This window comes from Triticum dicoccoides, chromosome 3A, assembly GCF_002162155.2.
Source record: "Triticum dicoccoides isolate Atlit2015 ecotype Zavitan chromosome 3A, WEW_v2.0, whole genome shotgun sequence".
Taxonomy (NCBI): domain Eukaryota; kingdom Viridiplantae; phylum Streptophyta; class Magnoliopsida; order Poales; family Poaceae; genus Triticum; species Triticum dicoccoides.
In genome coordinates, this window is record NC_041384.1 from 553,946,587 (window position 1) to 553,964,273 (window position 17,687).

The following is a 17,687-nucleotide window of genomic DNA, read 5'->3' on the forward strand; positions in this document are numbered from 1 at the left end:
ACACCGTCATCATGCCGTCGTGCTGATGGAACTCTCCCTTGAAGCTCTACTGGATCGTGAGTACGTGGGACATCACCGAGTTGAACGTGTGCAAATCGTGGAGGTGTCGTACGTTCGGTACTAGGATCGGTCGATCGTGAAGACGTACGACTACATCAACCGCGTTGTCATAATGCTTCCGCTTACGGTCTACGAGGGTATGTGGAAGACACTCTCCCCTCTCGTTGCTATGCATCACCATGATCTTGTGTGTGTAGGAATTTTTTTGAAATTACTATGTTCCCCAACAGTGGCATCCGAGCCAGGTTTATGCGTAGATGTTATATGCACGAGTAGAACACAAAGGAGTTGTGGGCGTGGGTATATACATATTTCTTGCCGTCACTAGTTGATTCTTGATTCAGCGGTATTGTTGGATGAAGCGGCTCAGACCGACATTACGCGTACGCTTACGCGAGACTAGTTCTACCGACGTGCTTCGCACACAGGTGGCTGGTGGGTGTCAGTTTCTCCAAATTTAGCTGAATCGGATTCAATGAATAGGGTTCTATCTAAAGATCAAAAAGCAATCACTATACCACGTTGTGGTTTTTGATGCGTAGGTAAGAACGGTGCTTGCTCAGCCCGTAGCAGCCACGTAAAACTTGCAACAACAAAGCAGAGGACGTCTAACTTGTTTTTGCAGGGCATGTTGTGATGTGATATGGTCAAGACGTGATGAGATATAAATTGTTGTATGAGATGATCATGTTTTGTTAAAGTTATCGGCAACTGCCAGGAGCCTTATGATTGTCTCTTTATTGCATAAGATGCAAGCGCCATATAATTGCTTTACTTTATCGCTATGCAATAGCAATAGTTGCAAAAGCAATAGTTGGTGAGACGACCATGTGACGACAGTTGATAGAGATCAAGATGAGGGAGATCATGGTGTCATGCTGGTGACGATAGAGATCATGACGGTGTTTTGGAGATGGAGATCAAAGGCACAAGATGACAATGGCCATATCATGTCACATATTTTGATTGCATGTGATGTTTATCCTTTAAGTATCTTATTTTGCTTAGTTCGGTGGTAGCATTATAAGATGATCTCTCACTAAATTTCAAGGTATAAGTGTTCTCCCTGAGTATGCACCGTTGTGACAGTTCGTCGTGCCGAGACACCACATGATGATCGGGTGTGATAAGCTCTACGTTCACATACAACGGGTGCAAGCCATTTTTGCACACGCGAAATAATCGGGTTAAACTTGATGATCCTAGCATATGCAGATATGGCCTCGGAACACTGGAGACCGAAAGATCGAGCGTAAATCATATAGTAGATATGATCAACATAGTGATGTTCACCATTGAAAACTACTCCATCTCACGTGATGATCAGACATGGTTTAGTTGATTTGGATCACGTGACCGTTTAGATTACTAGAGGGATGTCTATCTAAGTGGGAGTTCTTAAGTAATATGATTAACTGAACTTCAATTTATCATGAACTTAGTCCTGATAGTATTTGCATATCTATGTTGTACATCAAATAGCTCGCGTTTAGCTCCCCTGTTTTATTATTTATATGTTCCTAGAGAAAACTAAGTTGAAAGACGTTAGTAGCAATGATGCGGATTGGATTCATGATCTGAGGATTATCCTCATTGCTGCACAGAAGAATTATGTCCTTGATGCACCGCTAGGTGACAGACCGATTGCAGGAGCAGATGCAGACGTTATGAACGTTTGGCAAGCTCGATATGATGACTACTTGATAGTTTAGTGCACCATGCTTTACGTCTTAGAATCGGGGCTTCAAAGACATTTTGATCGCCACGGAGCATATGAGATGTTCCAAGAGTTGAAATTAGTATTTCAGACTCATGCCCATGTCGAAAGGTATTAGACCTTTCACAAGCACTTTGCCTACAAGATGGAGGAGAATAGCTCAGCTAGTGAGCATGTGCTCAGAATGTCTGAGTAGTACAATCACTTGAATCAAGTGGGAGTTAATCTTCCAGATAAGATAGTGATTGACAAAATTCTCTAGTCACTATCACCAAGTTACTAGAACTTTGTGATGAACTATAATATGCAAGGGATAACGGAAACGATTCCCAAGCTCTTCGTGATGCTGAAATCGACAAAGGTAGAAATCAAGAAAAGCGTCAAGTGTTGATGGTTGACAAGACCACTAGTTTCAAGAAAAGGGCAAAGGGAAGAAGGGGAACTTCAAGAAGAATGGCAAGCAAGTTGCTGCTCAAGTGAAGAAGCCCAAGTCTGGACCTAAGCCTGAGACTAAGTGTTTCTACTGCAAAGGGACTGGTCACTGGAAGCAAAACTGCCCCAAGTATTTGGCGGATTAGAAGGATGGCAAAGTGAACAAAGGTATATTTGATATACATGTATTGATGTGTACTTTACTAGTGTTTATAGCAACCCCTCAGTATTTGATGCTAGTTCAGTTGCTAAGATTAGTAACTCGAAACGGGAGCTGCAGAATGAATAGAGACTAGTTAAGGGTGAAGTGACGATGTGTGTTGGAAGTGGTTCCAAGATTGATATGATCATCATTGCACACTCCCTATACTTTCGGGATTAGTGTTGAACCTAAATAAATGTTATTTGGTGTTTGCGTTAAGCAAAAATATGATTTGATCATGTTTATTGCAATAAGGTTATTCATTTAAATTTAGAGAATAATTGTTGTTCTGTTTACATGAATAAAACCTTCAATGGTCATACACCCAAGGTGAATGGTTTATTGAATCTCGATTGTAGTAATACACATATTCATAATATTTAAGCTAAAAGATGCAAAGTTAAAAATGATAGTGCAACTTATTTGTGGCACTGTCGTTTAGGTCATATTGGTGTAAAGCACATGAAGAAAATCAATGTTGATGGGCTTTTGGAATCACTTGATTATGAATCAGTTGATGCTTGTGAACCATGCCTCATGGGCAAGATGACTAAGACTACGTTCTCCGGAACAATGGAGCGAGCAACAGACTTGTTGGAAATAATACATACTGATGTATGCAGTCCGATGAATGTTGAGGCTCGCGCAGGTATCGTTATTTTCTCACCTTCACAGATGATTTGAGCAGATATGGGTATATCTACTTGATGAAACATAAATCTGAAACATTTGAAAAGTTCAAATAATTTCAGAGTGAAGTGGAAAATCATCGTAACAAGAAAATAAAGTTTCTATGATCTGATCGTGGAGGAGAATATTTGAGTTACGAGTTTGGTCTTCATTTGAAACAATGCGGAATAGTTTCGCAACTCACGCCACCTGGAACACCACAGCGTAATGGTGTGTCCGAACATCGTAGCCGTACTTTATTAGATATGGTGCAATCTATGATGTCTCTTCCCGATTTACCACTATAGTTTTGGGGTTATGCATTATAGACAGCTGCATTCACGTTAAATAGGGCACCATCTAAATCCATTGAGACGACACCATATGAACTGTGGTTTGGCAAGAAACCAAAGTTGTCGTTTCTTAAAGTTTAGGGTTGCGATGCTTATGTAAAAAAGTTTCATACTGATAAGCTCAAACCCAAATCGGAGAAATGTGTCTTCATAGGATACCCAAAGGAGACAATTGGGTACACCTTCTATCACCGATCCGAAGGAAAGACATTTGTTGCTAAGAATGGATCCTTTCTAGAGAAGGAGTTTCTCTTGAAAGAAGTGAGTGGGAGGAAAGTAGAACTTGATGAGGTAATTGTACCTTCTCCCTTATTGGAAAGTAGTTCATCACTGAAATCAGTTCTAGTGATTCCTACACCAGTAAGTGAGGAAGCTAATGATGATGATCATGAAACTTCAGATCAAGTTACTACCGAACCTCGTAGGAAAACCAGAGTATGGTCCGCACCAGAGTGGTACGATAATCCTTTCTGGAAGTCATGTTACTAGACCATGACGAACCTACGAACTATGAGGAAGCGATGATGAGCCCAGATTTCACGAAATGGCTTGAGGCTATGAAATCTGAGATGGGATCCATGTATGAGAACAAAGTATGGACTTTGATTGACTTATCCGATGATCGGTGAGTCATTAATAAAAAATGGATCTTCAAGAGGAAGACGGACGCTGATAGTAGTGTTACTATCTACAAAGCTAGACTTGTCGAAAAAGGTTTTTGACAAAGTTCAAGGTGTTGACTACGATGAGATTTTCTCACTTGTAGCGATGCTTAAGTCTGTCCAAATCATGTTAGCAAATTGCCACATTTTATGAAATCTAGCAAATGGATGTCAAAACTACATTCCTTAATGGATTTCTTAAAGAAGAGTTGTATCTGATGCAACTAGAAGGTTTTGTCGATCCTAAAGGTGCTAACAAAATGTGCAAGCTCCAGCGATCCATATATGGATTGGTGCAAGCATCTCGGAGTTGGAATATATGCTTTGATAAAGTGATCAAAGCATATGGTTTTATACAGACTTGCGGTGAAGCATGTATTTACAAGAAAGTGAGTGGGAGCACTACAACATTTCTAATAAGTATATGTGAATGACATATTGTTGATTGGAAATAATGTAGAATTTTCTGGAAAGCATAAAGGAGTGTTTGAAAGGAGTTTTTCAAATAAAAGACCTCAGTGAAGTTGCTTACACATTGAGCATCGGATCTATAGAGATAGATCAAGACGCTTGATAAGCTTTTCAATGAGTACATACCTTGACAAGATTTTGAATTAGTTCAAAATGGAACAGTGAAAGAAGGAGTTCTTGTCTGTGTTGCAAGGTGTGAAGTTGAGTAAAGACTCAAAACCCAACCACAGCAAAAAAATAGAAAGAGAATGAAAAGTCATTCCCTATGCCTCGGTTATAGGTTTTATAAAGTATGTTATGTTGTTTACCAGTCCTATTGTATACCTTAGCATGATTCTAGCAAGGGAGTACAATAGTGATCTAGGAGTAGATCACTGGACAGCGGTCAAAATTATCCTTAGAGGACTAAGGAAATATTTCTCGGTTATGGAGGTGATAAAAGAGTTTGTCGTAAGGAGTTACATCAATGCAAGCTTTTTACATCGATCTAGATGACACTAAGTCTCGATCTGGATACATATTGAAAGTGGGAGCAATTAGCTAGAGTAGCTCCGTGCATAGCATTGTAGACATAGAAATTTGCGAAATACATATGGATCTGAATGTTGCAGACCCGTAGACTAAACTTCTCTCACAAGCAAAACATAATCACTCTTTGGGTGTTAATCACATATCGATGTGAACTAGATTATTGACTCTAGTAAACCCTTTGGGTATTAGTCACATGAAGATGTGAACTAATAACATAAATATATGAACTAGATTATTGACTCTAGTGCAAGTGGGAGACTGGAGGAAATATGCCCTAGAGGCAATAATAAAGTTATTATTTATTTCCTTATATCATGATAAATGTTTATTATTCATGCTAGAATTGTATTAACCGGAAACTTAGTACATGTGTGAATACATAGACAAACAAAGTGTCACTAGTATGCCTCTACTTGACTAGCTCATTGAATCAAAGATGGTTAAGTTTTCTAGCCATAGACATGAGTTGTCATTTGATTAATGGGATCACATCATTAGAGAATGATGTGATTGACTTGACCCATTCTGTTAGCTTAGAACGATGATCATTTAGTTTATTGTTACTGCTTTCTTCATGACTTATACATGTTCCTCTGACTATGAGATTATGCAACTCCCGAATACCGGAGGAACACTTTGTGTGTTACCAAATGTCACAACATAACTGGGTGATTATAAAGGTGCTCTATAGGTGTCTCCGATGGTACTTGTTGAGTCGGCATAGATCGAGACTAGGATTTGTCACTCCGATTGTAGGAAAGGTATCTCTAGGCCCTCTCGGTAATGCAAATCACTATAACCTTGCAAGCAATGTGACTAATGAGTTAGTTGTGGGATGACGCATTACGAAATGAGTAAAGAGACTTGCAGGTAATGAGATTGAACTAGGTATTGAGATACCGATGATGGAATCTCGGGCAAGTAACACACCGATGACAAAGGGAACAAGTATGTTGTTGTGCGGTTTGACCGATAAAGATCTTCGTAGGATATGTAGGATCCAATATGAGCATCCAGGTTCCGCTGTTGGTTATTGACCGGAGATGAGTCTCGGTCATGTCTACATAGTTCTCGAACCCGTAGGGTCCGCACGCTTAACGTTTGGTGACGATCGGTATTATGAGTTTATGTGTTTTGATGTACCAAAGGTTGTTCGGAGTCCTGGATGAGATCAGGGACATGGCGAGGAGTCTCGAAATGTTCGAGACGTAAAGATCGATATATTGGAAGGCTATATTCGGACATCGGAAAGGTTTTGAGTGGTTCGGGTATTTATCGGAGTACCGGAGAGTTACAGGAATTCACCGGGGAGTATATGGGCCTTATTGGGCTTTAGGGGAGAGAGAGAGGCTGCCTAGGGCAGCCCCCCCCCCCAAGGCCTAGTCCGAATTGGACTAGGGGGAGGGGCGGCGCCCCCTCCTTCCTTCTCTTCTCTCTTCCCCTTTCTTCTCTCCTACTCCTACTACTTGGAAGGGGGGAATCCTACTCCCGGTGGGAGTAGGACTCCCTAGGGCACGCCATAGTAGAGGGCCGGCCCTCCCCCTCCTCCACTCCTTTATATACGGGGAGGGGGCACCCCATGGACACACAAGTTGATCATTGATCTTTTAGCCGTGTGCGGTGCCCCCTCCATCATAATCCACCTCGGCCATATCGTAGCGGTGCTTAGGCGAAGCCCTGCGTCGGTAGCTTCATCAACACCGTCATCATGCCGTCGTGCTGACGGAACTCTCCCTCGAAACTCTACTGGATCGTGAGTTCGTGGGACGTCACCGAGATGAACATGTGCAGATTGCGGAGGTGTCGTACGTTCGGTACTAGGATCGGTCGATCGTGAAGACGTACGACTACATCAACCGCGTTGTCATAACACTTCTGCTTACGGTCTACGAGGGTACATGGACGACACTCTCCCCTCTCGTTGCTATGCATCACCATGATCTTGCGTGTGCGAAGGAATTTTTTTGAAATTACTACGTTCCCCAACAGGTGGTCACTTATGTTCAATATGATCATTGAGAGTCTCAATCTCAGGGAGATAGAACTCTCGGGTAAACAGTTCACCTGGGCAAACTCTCTTCCTACTCCTACTTATGAGAAGCTTGATAGGGTACTTGTGAGTGTGGAATGGGAACAGAAATACCCCTGGCATCGGTGCACGCGATGCAAAGGGCGATTTCTGACCACACACCCTTGTTAGTTGACTCGGGTGACGCAACTCATATTGGCAATAAAAACATTTTCTCGTTTGAACTCAGTTGGTTCGGAAAAAAAATTGAGATGGTGGCAAGAGAGTGGGCTAGGCCAGTTGTGGGCACATCCAACATGGAACGCTGGCAGAATAAGATTAGACACCTGAGACAATTCTTGAGGGGTTGGGCCAAAAATGAGAGTGGGATTTATAAAAATGAGAAGGAGATACTTATCCAGCTAATTCAGACGCTAGATTTGCGGGCAGAAACGAATCTGCTGGACGAGTCCGAGCAAGCATGCAAGTCAAAGGCCGAGTCAAAATTGTGTGCATTGCTTAGATAAGAGGAAATGAAATGGGCCTTACGTGCTAAAGTTCTTAAGGTCGTCCAAGGGGATGACAACACCCAATTTTTCCATATGATTTCTTACGGCAAGCATAGGAGAAAGAAGATTATTCAGCTTGAGCAAGATGAGGGAACAGTTGTGGGCCATGAGAATCTTAAGCTTTACATATCCAACTACTACAAGCAGTTGTTTGGACCACCAGTAGATAACGCGGTGACTCTAGATGAGAGTGTGGTGGAGGATATCCCTCAGTTGCCGTCAGGGGATAATGAGACCCTTTCTGCACCTTTTACTAAGAAGGAGGTGTTTGAGGCGATTGCTCAAATGAAAGTGAATAAGGCACCAGGACCAGATGGGTTCCCGGCAGAATTCTATAAGAAATGTTGGCATATTGTGAAAGATGATCTTATGCCTATGTTTCATGATCTATTTAATGGGCATCTACAACTATTTAATTTAAATTTTGGCATGATTACTGAAAGAACGTCGATGCCGCCTAGAGGGGGGGTGAATAGGCGTTTTAAAATAATTACGGTTTAGGCTTTAACAAATGCGGAATAAACCTAGCGGTTAATTTGTCAAGCACAAAACCTAAAACAACTAGGATCACCTATGTGCACTAACAACTTATGCTAAGCAAGATAAGCAACTATGTGATAGCAAGATATATGACAAGAAACAATATGGCTATCACAAAGTAAAGTGCATAAGTAAAGGGGCTCGGGTAAGAGATAACCGAGGCACGCGGAGACGACGATGTATCCCGAAGTTCACACCCTTGCGGATGCTAATCTCCGTTTGGAGCGGTGTGGAGGCACAATGCTCCGCAAGAAGCCACTAGGGCCACTGTAATCTCCTCACGCCCTCGCACAATGCAAGATGCCATGATTCCACTAAGGGACCCTTGAGGGAGGTCACCGAACCCGTACAAATGGCAACCCTTGGGGCGGTCACCGAACCCGTACACTTTGGTAACCCTTGGGGGCGGTCACCGGTACCCGTCAAATTGCTCGGGGCGATCTCCACAACCTAATTGGAGACCCCGACGCTTGTCCGAAGCTTTACACCACAATGATTGAGCTCCAAACACCACCAACCGTCTAGGGCGCCCAAGCACCCAAGAGGAACAAGCTCAAGGGTACCAAGCACCCAAGAGTAATAAGCTTCTCAACTTGTAACTTCCACGTATCACCGTGGAGAACTCAAACCGATGCACCAAATGCAATGGCAAGGGCACACGGAGTGCCCAAGTCCTTCTCTCTCAAATCCCACCGAAGCAACTAATGCTAGAGAGGAAAATGAGAGGAAGAACAAGAAGGAGAACACCAAGAACTCCAAGATTTAGATCCAAGGGGTTCCCCTCACATAGAGGAGAAAGTGATTGGTGGAAATGTGGATCTAGATCTCCTCTCTCTTTTCCCTCAAAAACTAGCAAGAATCCATGGAGGGGTTGAGAGTTAGCAAGCTCGAAGAAGGTCAACAATGGGGGAAGAACACAAGCTCAAAGGATAAGGTTCAATGGGGAAGAAGACCCCCTTTTATAGGAGGGGGAAATCCAACCGTTATGTGCTCAACCCGCACACGAGCGGTACTACCGCTCAGGCGGAAGAAACAGGGAAAAGGAGCAACAAAACATGAACCTTGGGGTGGTAGTACCGTAGGAGACAGCAGTACTACCGCTGGGTTAGGCGGTACTACCGCACCCTTCGGTGGTACTGCCGCGCAGAACGAAGGGTAAAGGTAAGAGGGAATCAGGCGGTACTACCGCGGAGGAAGGACGGTACTACCGCTAAGGAGCGGTACTGCCGCACTACTGCCGCAGTGAGGTACCACACAATCCGACACAGAAAAAGACCCCTCGAATCAACGCGGTAGGGACCTGGTAAGCCAATGGTAGTACTGCTGCGGAGTCACCGCCGGTACTACCGCTGCGGAGCGGTACTGCCGCTTGTGACTCCTCAGCGGTACTACCGCTGGGTACCACGGTACTACCGTTGGGACCCTGACAAAAACCACACTCAAGAAAACCAGAACTGCCATAACTTCTGCATATGAGCTCCGAATTGAGCAAACTCAAGCTTGTTGGAAACAAGACGACGAGTAGCATCAAAACAGCGACTGGTTATAGTAAGAAGAGGCAGGGGAGTTATGCCTAACAAAAATAGGAGTGAAACCTCCAACCGAGAAGAACCGGCAAAACCTCCAACATTGAAAACATCATAGAAGATGCAAGCGAACTCCGTTTTCGATGAACACAAGCTTGTCAACAAGATGACCGTAAGCTCTAAGACTCACAAAGAGAACCAAACAAGAACCAAGAAAGATGATGCAACGATGCAATGGTTTGAGCTCTCAACGGACGATACGATCAAGCTACTCATCGAGAGCCCCCCTTGATAGTATGGCAATCGATCCTATAACCCGGTCTCCCAACTACCAACATGAGACCGGTAAAATAGAAAACCTATCAAGGGCAAACCTTTGCCTTGCACATGGTCCACTTGAGCTAGATGATGACGATCTTGACTCCCTCAAGTTGGACCACCTTTCTTGATTGTGTTGGCTCGATGAAGACTAGTTGATTGCTCCCCCATACTCCACTATGGGTGAGCCTCTTCCGCACATCTTCATAGGTCCATTGTCACCACAAAGGACAGCAAGCTTCAAGCATTTGATCTCTTCGTGGTGCTCCACTTAAACTTGCACACCGCAACCTAACCCCACAAAGAACCCTCACGAAGACCATGGGTTAGACACAAAGCGTAATTGACAATGCTTACCATACCATGGGATCACTTGATCCCTCTCGGTACATCTTCTATGCTTTGTGGGTTGATCAAATTGATTCACTCTTTAACTTAGTCTTGATCAACCTCTCACAAGACCAATCTTTAGGTAATTCCTTGAATAGCACCTTGGTCGACACAAACTCTCCTTGAAACCAACACATGTACTCCAAGAAAAGCCTATGGACAAAACCTTCAAATATAACTCAAGGCAACCATTAGTCCATAGAGATTGTCATCAATTACCAAAACTAAACATGGGGGCGCCGCATGTTCTTTCAATTACTCTTCTGCCTAAGAAGGAGGAAGCCATTCACATAGAGCAATTCAAGCCCATTTGTCTATTGAATGTGAGTTTCAAGATCTTCACGAAAGTGGCCACCAACAGGCTGACAAAGGTTGCCCATTCGATGGTGCAACCAAGTCGGACTGCCTTCATGCCTGGAAGACACATCCTAGAGGGGGTATTTGTCTTACATGAAACTTTACGTGAAATCCACTCGAAGAAACTCGATGGAGTTATATTCAAAGTGGACTTTGAGAAGGCCTATGACAAGGTCAAATGGCCTTTTCTGCAGCAAGCCATGCACATGAAAGGATTTAATGAGACATGGAGGAATCAGGGGGATTCCTTTGGCCAGAGATGTAGTGTTGGGATAAAGGTGAATGATGACATTGGTCATTACTTTCAAACGCATAAAGGCCTGAGACAAGGAGACCCGATGTCTCCGATACTGTTCAATATTGTGGCAGACATGTTGACAGTTCTCATAGGTCGAGCCAAGGAGAAGGGCTTGGTAGGTGGACTAGTTCCCCATTTGGTGGATGGGGGAGTCTCAATCCTACAATATGCGGATGACACCATTATATTCATGGGGCACGACCTCTCAAAAGCCAGAAATATGAAACTAGTATTATGCCTATTTGAACAATTGTTGGGGTTAAAGATCAATTTTAACAAGAGTGAATTATTCTGCTTTGGCAGTGCCAAAGAAGACCAAGACAATTACAAGAACCTGTTCGGTTGTGAAATGGGATCTTTGCCCTTCAGTTATCTAGGTATTCCAATTCATCATAGGAAATTGACTAATAAAGAATGGAAATGTATCGAGGATCGATTCGAGAAGAAACTAAGCTTATGTCTTATGGAGGAAGGCTCGTATTGATAAATTCGGTCCTAACGAGTATGCCGATGTTCCTCCTGTCTTTTTTTGAGGTGCCCAAAGGGGTATGCAAGAGATTAGACTTCTATCGATCTCGATTTTTTTGGCAGTCTGACGAGGTTAAGACAAAATATTGCCTGGCAAGATGGGATATTATTTGTCGACCAAAAGACTGGGGGGTGTCTTGGGATCGAGAACCTTGAGGTGAAAAATAAGTGCTTGTTGAGCAAATGGCTTTATAGATTATCACAACATTCCGAAGGAATGTGGGCACAAATCCTCCGTAATAAATATTTGCACTCCAAAACTCTAGCCAAGGTTACTGTAAGACCTAACGATTCACCATTTTGGAAGGGAATCATGAGAGTGAAAGAAACCTTCTTCCATAGGGTGAAGTTTATTGTTGGGGACGGAACAACAACAAAGTTTTGGGAGGATACGTGGTTAGGTGACACACCGCTAGCTCTCCAATATCCTTCCCTGTATCGTATTGCTCAACGTAAGGAAGATTACGTAGCAACGGTGATGCAGGAGGTACCTTTAAATATCTAGTTTAGGAGGTCTCTAGTAGGGGAACGATGGACCTCCTGGCTACACTTTGTCAGGAGGTTAATGGACGTTCACCTATCAGATCAGGGAGACTCTTTTAGCTGGAAGCTAACGAGTAACGGAGTGTTCATGATTAAGTCGATGTGCTTAGATCTTATAAATTCTGGCCCAATCCGATGATCGCTTCACATTTGGCAAGTTAAGATTCCTTTACGAATTGAGATTTTTATGTGGTTTGTTCACAAACAAGTTATCCTTACCAAAAATAACTTATTAAGGCGGACATGGGTAGGTAGCTCGCGTTGTTGTTTTTGTGTTCATGATGAAACAATACAACATTTATTTCTTGATTGCCCTCTCGCGAAGTTACTTTGGCGGTCTGTTCATGTAGCTTTTAATATTATTCCTCCAGATAGCATTGAAACGTTGTTTGAACGTGGCTAAATGGGGTGACTACTCATATCATGTCCAATATTTGGATTGGAATATGCGCACTTCTTTGGGCTATATGGAACTGCATGAATGATATGATTTTGAACATAAGACCTATGATTAATTTATTGCAGGTTATATTCAGGGCTATGACATGGATCTGTATGTGATCATTACTCACTCCTACGGCCTCCAGGGAGCAGCTGGCTACTGGGTGCAACCGATGGGAGATGGCAGCACGGTTTTTTTCAATCGGTTTGGATGGCGGTCGCTGCATAGGATAGGTCCTTAATGAATCTCCGTCCAGCCGGATGCGGCTTTGAGCTTTGTACTCTTTATTTCTTTGCTTCTTCTGTGAGCTGTACTTTGTAGACCAGACTTTGTTTGATTCGTCATTTTTTAATAAAGTGACCGCATGCATCTCTCCGATGCAGAGGCCGGGGATGACCTCCTTTTCAAAAAAAAAAAGAAGTTGTCATACATGCTTCAATAATTGTCATGCTACATCATATGAGAGTGCCATGCTAAACATGGGGACGTTGACTTGGGATGGTGCGTTGGGGGGAACGCTTGCGTCGGCCATGAGCGTGAATGGTGCGCCGGCGGGAATTGCCACATGTCACCACTTAGAGACTCGCACGTGGGATCAGACGCACCAGGCAATCTTCCCTCAAAAAACCACTCCAGAAAACATTCACTCGGTATGATTTCCGTTTTCTAAATAGTCCTTCTAGGATTGGAGGTAGATGTTTGACTCTCGGGTGTCAGTGCATCTGATTTTCCTTTTTAAATAGTAAGTGCAAAAAAAGTCAAAAAATCCTGAAATTTTTTGGCAACAAACATGATCAAGTGTTACACTCGTGTAAATTTTTTTGCCAAGGAATAACTTTGATTGTGGGCAGAAAAAAAAACAAATTCGACACTATAGACTCCCTCCGTTCCATAACGTTGCGCACATAGATTTTTTGAAAAGTCAAATTTTGCAAACTTTGACTAAGTTCATAGAGAAACTTCAAATATATAAAATATGAAACTACCTCTTACCATGAATCTAATGACATATGTTTGGCATTCTAGATGTAATTTTTTTCGCACAAGCTTGGTCAAAGTTTATGAGGTTTGAATTTTCAAAAAAAAATCTATATGCACTACATTATGAAACAGAGGGAGTACAAGTTACTGTTCATTCTTTTTGTCCTAAAAAATGTTTTTCCCCAGAAGTTATGAAAGTTTTCATTGACGAAACTTTTTATACGGGTACAACAGAAGGTCAAGTATATTTTCAAAAAGTTCAGATTTTTTAAACTTTTCTTGAAACAATGTTTTTAAACTTTTTTTACAATTGCTAATGGTATGTTTTTTCCATATCAGGTGCACTGACATCTGAGAGCTAGCCAACGGGTGTACATTTCCCTCCTTCGGGAGAAGACGCGTTAGGGTCGCTAGGCACGTAGAACACGGGCAGCAATCTCCATGGGATGGATACCTTTTCTGTTTCAGATTTTTGTGAACGCAACCTTGTGATCCAAGAATCTTGGCTCAAAGCGCGTCTGAAAGCTACACGGTGCTCCTCAAGCAAGTTGCACTGTTGAACCGACCCATGTCCACTACCATACCAAGCACAAGCAGGAGTAACACATGGCTTTGGTGGCCGTATGTACGTATGAGCGACGTACTTTCGCCGGTTATAGTTTATACTCATTCACTCCATGCGTTTGCGGAGTTTGTCAAGAAAGGCGAAAGGTGCCAGGACCGCGGAGAACACGGAAAATACTAGTGAAATTCCATTGCTTTTTCAAGAGGATTTGGTAGCTAGAGAGAAAAATTTAAGCATGTGTGGCCTGCAGTCGTATATATAATTAAGCACGTTCACGAGTCACGACCATCTATCCCGTCGCGCTCAAAAGTTCCCGGAGAGGAGAACCAATTCAACAGTAGCATGCACCTTTATTAAACAGCCCACACCACACGTATTAGTCGTACAAATTTATTTATGCCCTGCGTACACACCACACACTATACTGACGACCGACACTGCAGCCTCGCGAGTGCGAGAAAGGAAGGAATGCTCCCCCAGGTTCTTCATCAGGATGAAAACGTGCAACGACTCTTTGCTAGCTAGCTAGCGTTCCCTGATCTGATCATGGCCTTGAGGAAACTTTGGCAGGTACTTAGGCCAACTCCATCGCGCGATCTCATCCTGTCCGACCTTATTCGTTTGAAGTAAAACGGACAAATGAAACGGTCCAGCGCGCGACGGCCCGGATCTATCTGATCCGTTTTGTGTCCGGGCCGACACATTTCGAGCGCATCTTTGCGTCGGCTTTGGGTCATCGCGGACACCGAACGGACGCGCCGCTCGTCCGTGTCTGGCCGCGTGGCGGGGCGGCTACCTACCTCTCACCCGACAACATCAATGCGCACGGGTGGCCAACCCCGCCTGTCGTCGGTCCAGTGGAAGGTCGCCGTCCTTCTTAAATGGGGAACTCGTGGACCGGTCATCGTCCACACTGCCTCACTCCATCCCGCGGCCTCCTCGAAACCCGACCGCGCTAAACCCTAGCCATCCTTTGTCGAGCTCGCCGGCCGGCCACCTCGAAGCCATGGGCTTCTGGAACCGCAAGGGGAAGCACGACCGCGAGGCCGGCTCCTCGTCGGGGCGCCGCGCCGGCTCCGTGAAGAAGGAGGCCGCATCACCCCACGCCGGGCCCCCGCACCGCCCGCTTTCTCCATCGCCCCCACATTCGCCGGCGAGCGCGACCGGCACTACATCCGCGCGTCGGTGTGCCGCCTTTATTGGGAGACGAGGACGCCGCTCCCCTGGAGCGACGTCCACCTCCCCAACGGATGGCACCTCAGCGCCGACCGTGTGCCGATCCCGCCGGTCCTGGCGAGCGGCCGTGCACGCCGTCAAGAGATCGAGCGCCGCCGCCGCCTCCTCCCCGACGACCTGTACTACGACGATAGGTACGCCCCGGACTCCTCCCTCTGGGATACCTGGCTCAGGGACGAGCACGACGTGCGGCGTGCCTCCTTCGTCGCCGGCACTGCGTCTGGGCCGCGGCGGCCACGTCGAGAGCGCGCAGCGCCTGCTCCCCAGAGCGGGGCGTAGGCTGGTGCCCGGCCTCACGCCCACGCCCTCGCCGTCGCCTTCGTCATCTCCACCACCACCTCCTCGCATGACAGCGGAGGAGGAGGCCCGTCTCATGGCGCATGTCATGGAGGACTCCATGTACACACATGATGAGCGGCAATGGAAGGGCCTGGAGGAGATGATGGCCCGCTCCGCCGCCGGCGAGGTAGCCATCCCCGAGGAGGAGGCGATGGAGGAAGAGCCGGTGGCCGCGTTCCACCTGGGTCTGCTGGGCCAGGGGTGGGGCTGGTCCTGCACTGCACCGGAGATGGCCGCCGCCGTGGGCGTGAACTGGTGCGCCACTCCGCCGCGGTCACCGGAGCGGGAGGCGTCGCCACGGGAGGAGATCGTGCTGGCACCTCCTGCCGTCCAGCCCGCCCCCGTATACCACGCACCGCCGGCCCACCTCTGGACGCCGCCGGCCTACGTGGACCTCGTCAGCGACGACGACGATGCCGGCGGCCACTGAAGACGGCGACGGCGACGGCATCGACGGGCATGGGCAGGAGCGCGCTGGCGGCGGCCGTTTTTTATTTTCTTTTTTATGTTTAATTATGTCAAGTTGGAGTGAAACTAGGCCATTTTGTGGCCGTGACAACCCTAACTAAATTTTATGTTTATTAAACTGCGCTTATTTAATTTTTTTAGTCATTTTATTTATGTTTTTCTTTTTTTTTTCAAATCATGTCCAACGCGGACGTGATTTGGGGTGCGGCCGCGCGGTGGACGCACGCACGACCCGACGAACAAGACCGGACACGGTCGAACCCTGTCGGCGCCCCAAAATGACAAAATATAGCCAAACCAAACGTCCGTTTGGGGTCGCGCGATGAAGATGGCCTTATTTCGTACCGTAGGCACGCCTGATAAGTACTTGGTGAGCGATCACATCACGCTCGCTGTTGGCGACGTGTGCCGGCCGGCCGGGCCCGATTCCGTGGAACAGCATGCACCGGCAAGTGCTCATGGCGGCGGTGCCGACCCTGTCCCTTCCCCTGCTTGGCTGCCCGCCACTGCATACCGATGGTCGGTTTCAGGACATCCGATCATCACCTCACCTCCTGTCCTGCGCTGTGAGCCTGTGACCACCACCAACCGAATCGATGGCCGACCGACCGACCGACCGACGGACGGAAGGGAACAGAACCACTTGGAAACAACAGCGAGCGGTAGCCGGTAGGAGGGAGGGCTAGCGGTAGCGGATGCTCGGCAGCATTATCATGTGCGGTCTAGCGCAAAAGGGAAGGAGGGAGATCGCCGTATCTTCCCGCGCGCGCGTGCGTGGGATCGATGGAGGAGCATATATGCCCATGCAACGTGACAGGAGGGCGCGCAATATACAAACCCTTGCTCTTATAATTTTTGCAGAGCCTACACGTACGGCCGGACCTGATCAAGCCTAAAATAACGAGGAGAATAATTCGAGCATGCAGCTTCAAAAAGAAAGAATTGTTCGAGCATGCAAGTGTGCTGCAGCTGACGTCAAAAGGCACACGCAAAAGAACATAAACAGGCAGTGCATTCCATTTCCATACCGAGTAGACTAGAACGTACTCCCTCCGTTCTTAAATAGAAGTCTTTTTAAACATTTCAAATGGACTACAACATACGGATGTATATAGACATATTTTAGAGTGTAGATTCACTCATTTTACTTTGTATGTAGTCACTTGTTAAAATCTCTAGAAAGACCTATATTTTGGAACGGAGGGAGTAGTACTCATGTATTATTAAGTTGCTTGTCTTATCTGCTAATGAAGTCATTCTCTATGCCAAGCAAGATCATCCATACACCGAACGCGCGCTCGCTCGCGGATTCGTTTCGCTGTCCTTGATTTATTGCTGGATTATCTTTATTATCATTATCGAGTATAGTTTTTATGTCTGGATCATGTACGTGACGTGCTTGTCGTTGGTATTTCTACATCCCCACGTGTATCATGCCGCTTCTGCGTGCACTGTGCACGCAGCACAGCACATACAGCGCGC